This window comes from Rhincodon typus, chromosome 13, assembly GCF_021869965.1.
Source record: "Rhincodon typus isolate 14 chromosome 13, sRhiTyp1.1, whole genome shotgun sequence".
NCBI classification, from domain to species: Eukaryota; Metazoa; Chordata; class Chondrichthyes; order Orectolobiformes; family Rhincodontidae; genus Rhincodon; species Rhincodon typus.
Window position 1 is genome coordinate 31,711,890 of NC_063344.1, and position 7,012 is coordinate 31,718,901.

Consider the following 7,012-nt stretch of genomic DNA (forward strand, 5'->3'; position numbering starts at 1 on the left):
AGTTTAGGTTAGATGGGCTTCAGATTGGTTTCACAGGTCGGCGCAACGTCGAGGGCCGAAGGGTCTGTACTGCGCTGTAATGTTCTATGTTCTATGAACTTTTGTTGAACCCTATATTCTTCCTTGGCTAAGAAGACAAAATTGTACACAATACTTCTGATGTGGTCTCATTGAAGCTAATGTATTAGCAATCAAATATCCATACTGTTATATTCCAAACCCATTGCAACAAAGCCCAACATATAATTAGCATTCCTAATTGCTCGGTGTACCTACTGTTAACTTTTGTGATTTGTGTATAAAGGTTCCCCATGAACGTCAGCATTTTAGTCCATCAGCTTCTTGAAAAAGTATCTACTTTCATAGGAAAGATGGAAAGGTAGATAATTTCATGCCAATTATACTCCATCTGCCATCTTCTTGCCCAATCACTGAACCAGTCTATATTATTTTACAGCCTCTCAGCTTCCTCCAACTAATTTTGAATCATCAATAAGTTTGGATGTATTACATTCAGTGTCATCTAGGCTATTGACTTAGATTGTATGTAGCTTCGGTTAAGCACTGACCCTTGTGGCATCCCACTTGCTACATTTTGCTATCTTGAATATTATCTGTTTATTTTTTCTGTCTGTTTCTGTCTATGACAATATATTCCTTTTATAGCCACATGCCTCAATCTTGTGCAATAACCTCTTATGTAGCATCATGGTGAATGCTTTTTGAAAATCCAAAAATGCCATGTCCACTGATTTCCCTGATCTACCCTGCTAGTTACACTCTCAAAAACTCTTAAAAGGTTTGTCAAACATTATTTCCCTTTCAGGGTATCCTGTTCAATTTGCCTATCATGATTTTCCAAGTGCATTATTGACCGGATAAATGGTCATCAAAATGGCCCCTGTTTTATCTTTCCATCTTTTCTTTAATAGTTTCTCCAAAGACCTTTCTAAAATTTATCAAATTATGGAAGGTTAAATCATTATAGCTGCAATCTGCGCAACTATCTCTTTTAAAAGCCTAGGATGTAGGCCTGCATATCAAGCGCTGTTTGTCCGCTTCTGGTTCCATTAATTTTCCAATGCTTTTTCTCACATTTAACCACTGTCTCCCCATAATTTCCACTATGTTGTTTGTGCTGTTTTATGATGAAAACATGCAAAACATTTATTTATTGGCTTTACCATTGTTATACTTTCTCCTGTCTGTGAGGACTTCACATTTACCTGTCCTCATCCCTTTTTTAAACATGCGAGAAAAAACTCGTACATTTGCTTTTTGTATTTCCCAGTCAATTATTCTAATTTTATTTTCTCTTTATGTGAATTTCTCGGCCATCCTTTGCTGCTTTTAAACCCAAGCTAATCCTCAGGTTTACTACTGTTTGTGATAGCGCTTTAAGACTCAGCTGAATTTTCCCCATCCCTGAATGATGTGGGCATTGTGAATCAGTTAGGAAAATAAGGCAAGATCAGCAAAATTGGATTCTCAGCATTAAGAACAAGAGTCTAGTTTTTCAAACAAGATTTGAACAGTGAGATGAGAATCTCTCTAATGAGCAGCAAGAAACCTATTTGCATGTATCATCTCATTATTACTTGTCTTGCCTCATTTACACACAGTTTGCTTTTCTGCCATGTAGTGGAGAGAAACAAGATGGCGACAATTCCCGAAATGTAAGTCAGATTGCGTACATGACAGCTCCAGCTCGCTGCTTGCTCCTCCAGCCCTCCATCTTGGCCAGCAACCCCCACACCTTGGGACATGCTGTACGAGTAGCATCTGCCTGTACAGTCCCTGTCCGTAGAGGGTGGCATCAGACACGTGCCAGCCTCACCACATCATCATGGCACATTTCCCACTCACTTTAGAAGATATTTATCCACTTGAATGCTGAAATTTGGAGTGCACCATACCTTGCTGCCAGGCTGCTTTGTACTCAAGGGCAGATACCCAATTCATGGATTGGAGCAGTGTGTATCTCGGGGCTCTTTGCTTGCTCTCAGCCTCACCTACTTGGATGCTAACAGCATTTCTTCTTTGCCTTGCCCTCTTATGCATTGCTGCATCATTCAGAACCTACAGGTTCACCATACTTCTGCTTTGCATGGTCTTTTAGTGCAGACACAAAACCAGGTATCTTGTCATGTTTTCTGTAGTGATCAGTCAAGGAGGCAGAAATGATAGTTTACAGCGCTGTCTACATCAATGTCACACCTGCAGAATAGCAAACATGGCAAACACACTGAATGTAGAACAGCTCCAAACTGCTGGTAGTTTACCAGGTGCACCAAAGCCCTTTAAATATGGCACTGCACAGAGATCCTGCGTTATCCCCGCAGTGGGGGTTGATATTGCTTTCAAGGAGTGGCAGAACTGGCTGGCATCAGCCAAGCAGAGCACCATTGGAGTGTGGTTCCTAGTTAATGAGTTTAGGATGATAGTATGGGCAACCTTTCATGAAACTTGACAAATGACACCTAGCCTAATTTCAGCTAAGATTCAGCTCAATTACTAACATAAAGGAAAGATAGACATGACAGCTAACTTCATAGGTGACACAATAATAGTTGGAAAGTATGTTGTGAACAGGACATGGAGGCAGAGTTCTGAAGAAAGGTCACAGGATTGAAATGTTACCTCTGCTTTCAGTCCACAATTGCTACCAGACCTACTGAGTTTCTCCAGCAATTTCTGTTTTTGTTTTAGAGAGATGGTTGTTAGGCAATGGAGCCACAGGTTATCAAATGTAGATGGGAATGTGGAATTCAAAACACAAACAAATTACTGGCAATCTTATTGAATCATAAAGCTGACTCAAGAGGCTGAATGGCCAACTTCTGCCCTTAATTTGTATGTTTGTAAAAGTGATTGTTTTGATATTAACATATTTCAGTTGATACATTTTAAATGAAGAACTGTTAACATGATTTATTGAGTAGTTTTACTTAGTCACTAGCAATACTGCCTTTCATCATTGTTTTCTTTTCTGTATCACAATAAAAATGATTAATCAAATTGTTAAAGAAAGATTTCAGCAGTAGCTCAACCAAAATTTATCTATGCATTCCTTTTGTGAATGTTTTCAATGGGTTGGCTCAGTTGCCCTGTTGATTTTGCCTCACAGTACACAGAGATCTGTTCATTGTGGATTCACTGGAAAATCTTGTCCTGTAGCATTCCTGCCACTGATCACTTTATTGCTGCCAATATTTTCTGTATTTAGAAAGCGTAACACGTAGTTCAATCTTAACAAACTGGTTGCCAATTTTATTAGGGAATACTATGCATGCATTCAATTTAATAATTTTTTTCACTGCAGTTCAAATAAAAATAATAAACATTGCTTTTGCACCTTTGGCAGAAAATTCATGATATAAATTTAGCAATTGTTATTAACAAGTATATTTGATCCCCCGCTGCTGAACATGCTTACTCAACAATAACTCACACTGAACTTTTAAAAATTCATTTGTGGAATGTGGGCATCATTGGCTGGCCAGCATTTGTTGCACATCCCTAGTTGCCCTTGAAAAGGTGGTGGTGAACTGCCTTCTTGAACCATTGCAGTCCACCTGCTGTGGTTGACCCACAATGCCAGTAGGAAAGGAATTCCGGGATTTTGACCCAGTGACAGTGAAGGAATGGTGATATATTTCCAAGTCAGGATGGTAAGTGACTTGGAGGGCAACTCGAAGGTGGTGGTGTTCCCATATATCTGCTGACCTTGTCCTTCTCGATAGAAGTAGTCATGGATTTGGAAGGTGCTTTCTAAGGATCTTTAGTGAATTTCTGCAGTGCATCTTGTAGATAGTACACACTGCTGCTACTGAGCATTGGTGGTTCAGGGAGTGGGTGCTTGTGGATGTGATACTAATCAAGTGGACTGCTTTGTCTTGAATGGTGTCAAACTTCTTGAGCGTTGTTGGGGCTGAACTCATCCAGGCAAGTGCGGAGCTTTCCATCACACTCATGGCTTGTGCCTAGTAGATCATGGACAGGCTTTGGGGAGTCAGGGGGTGATTTACTTGCCGCATTATTCCTGGCCTCTGACCTGCTCTTGTAGCCACTATGTTTATGTGGGGAGCCAGTTGAGTTTCTAGTCAATGATAACCCCCAGGATGTTGATAGTAGGGGATTCAATGATGGTAACACCATTGAATGTCAAGAGGCTGTGTTTAGATTGTCTCTTATTGGTGATGGTCATGGCCTGGCATCTGTGAGGCGCAAATGTTACTTGTCACTTGTTAGCCCAAGCCTGAATGTTGTATTGCCTTCAGTACATCATCTCAAAAGCATTTGACAGAACTCTAGCATGAGCCAACAAGGACATGATAGACTGAGTGTTCCTTTTTGTTAGCATCTTCATGGATGGGACTACCACTTACAATGCTAGAATTTATTGTCCAGCCCTAATTGCCGTTAAGTTTCTAGTCAGTGGTGAGCCCATGATGTTAATTGTGTTGTATTCAAAAATGGCAATGTTGTTAAATGTCAAGGGGAGATGGTTGAACTTTGTTGGTCATAGCCATTTGTTTGCACCTGTGTCTTGCATATGTTATTTGTGTCACACACTACAGTGCTTAAGTGTTGTCACTTGCTTCTTGCACAGTTTCATCTGAAGCTTTCTTTTTTAAAAACTGCAGTCCATGTAGATGGAGATGTACCCAGAGTGCTGTTGGGCGTTCCAGGATTTTGACTCTGCATCAATAAAGGGACAGAGGAATAGTTCTAAGTCAGGATATTATGTGACTTGGAGGGGCACTTGCAGATTCCCAGGCATCTGCTGCTCTTGTTCTACAAGTTGGTAGAGGTAAAAACCAAAAGAGCTGTGGATACTGGAAATCAGAAACAAAAACAGAAATTGCTGGAAAGGCTCAGCAGGTCTGGCAGCATCAGTGCAGAGAAAACAGAATTAATGTTTCAGGCTTAGTGACCCTTCCTCAGAAGGAATGTGGTAGAGGTTGCGGGTTTAGGAGCCGCTGCCAAAGTAGTTGCCACAGTGTATCAATGCCTATATCTTGTAGATGGACACACTGCTGCTGCTGTTGTGTTGCTATCCTTCCTGGAGGAGGGACTATATGTTAAATGGCATACTGGTCAAGGGGGCTGTCTAGTGTGGATAGAGTTGAGTTTCTTGCTGATTGGAATTGTTCTCATCCAGGAAAGAATTGAATACTCCTTTACACTCCAGTCTTGTACCTTGTGGATGTTGAAGATGAGTATCCCACTGTCAAATATCCAGTCTCTAATTTGATCTCATAGCCATGGTATTTTTGTGGATGGTCCAAATTAAATTTCTGGTCAATATTGACCCCACATTTTTGATGATTGTATATTGTATTCAAAAATGGTAATGTTGTTGAATGCCAAGGGGAGATATTTAAACTCCATTCTTATTCGTGATCATTGCCTGGCACTTTTGTTATTTGCCATCAAGCAACTTAATGGTTGTTGTCTAGTACTTGTTGCATGTGTGGTTTCATTATCTGAAGAGTTGTGAATGGTACTGTACAGATGCTATTATCCATGAACATTCTCACTAATCATTTAATAATAGAAGGAAGGCCATTGATACATTTTAAGATGATTGGTTCTAGGACATTACCCTAAAGAACATCTGTTGTGATGCCCTGAGGCTGAGATGACTGTTGTAATTTTTGGAATCCAATCTTCCTTTGTGGTAGATATATCTCCAGCTAGTGAAGAGTTTTCTCCTAATCCCAAATGACTTGAGTTATACCTGGACTCCTTGATTCTATTCTTGGTCAAAAGCTGTCTTGATTTGAACTCTCTCTCCTAACATCTGGAATGCAGCTCTTTCATCCATGTTTGGACCAAGGCTGTAATATGGTCTGGAGTTGAGTGATCTGGCCCGTGCTGAACTGAGCAATAGCGTGCAGGTTATAGGTAACTAGATGACTCTTAATAGTACTGTTGAAGGCATCTTCAATACTTTGTTGGTGATTGAAAATAATGCATTACTGGCTGTATAGGATTTGTTCTGTTTTATGTAGGCAGTTGGGATATATAGTTGTGTATACATTTATACTTATGATTAGGATTTAGTTTCTTTTTTCTTAGCTTGTAGATTTGTACTGTAGCTAGTACTACTGAAATGCCTAAACATTGTTCATTACAAGGATGCTTTGCAGTTAAGTATACCAGGACATAATTTAGCTGATACCATTGTCTGGTTTTTGCTGACACCACAGAATGTCATGTCTCATAGATTTCATGTCTCTTCACTTGCTTCCATGACCACATTGGATAACAATTAGCTAAGGCTGTTTGAAATTTAAAAAATGAACAATGGAAGATGTGAATTATTTTTGGATGTGGGCATAAAGCTACACAATAAAATACAGTGGCAGTGATGGGACCAACTGCTGAGAAAATCATGGCAGCAGTGAATATCAAGAAATAGACCTGACATCATTTGGAGAAGAGAAGAATTTTCTTTAAAAAAAATCACTTTTTCAAAAATTCTTACATTCTGCTTTAAGAGCAGTAGGCAGCCACACAATTAAACAATTATTGTGAAGAAAACAAATTCTCTGAACAGAAAACTCCTGCCTAGAAACAGCCAAAAGTAATTTGAAGTCTGAAATAAAGCCTTTTATAGACAGTAATATTGAAAGAAACTTTAAAGAAAAAATAGCAAGATCAGTAAAAGCCTATTAGCATTGAAGGGGATAAATCTGGACTGAGCAGTGGTGAAAAGATGCCAGTTACCAGACACTCCAAAAGCATTCAATCCCTTAGAAGAGAAACAAAGTTTTGTTTCCACCCAAAAGACTAGGGTGGAAATCAGATTTAAGAGCTCTAACAGTGATTTAACAATTTCTAAATGATTTACTTGATGACGAAATCAGCACTCAGCAAGCTAAGAACATGAATGCTAACAGTATAAGGTAACAAGGTGTAGAGCTGGATGAACACAGCAGGCCAAGCAGCATCAGAGGAGCAGGAAAGCTGACGTTTCGGGCCTAGACCCTTCTTCAGAAATGGG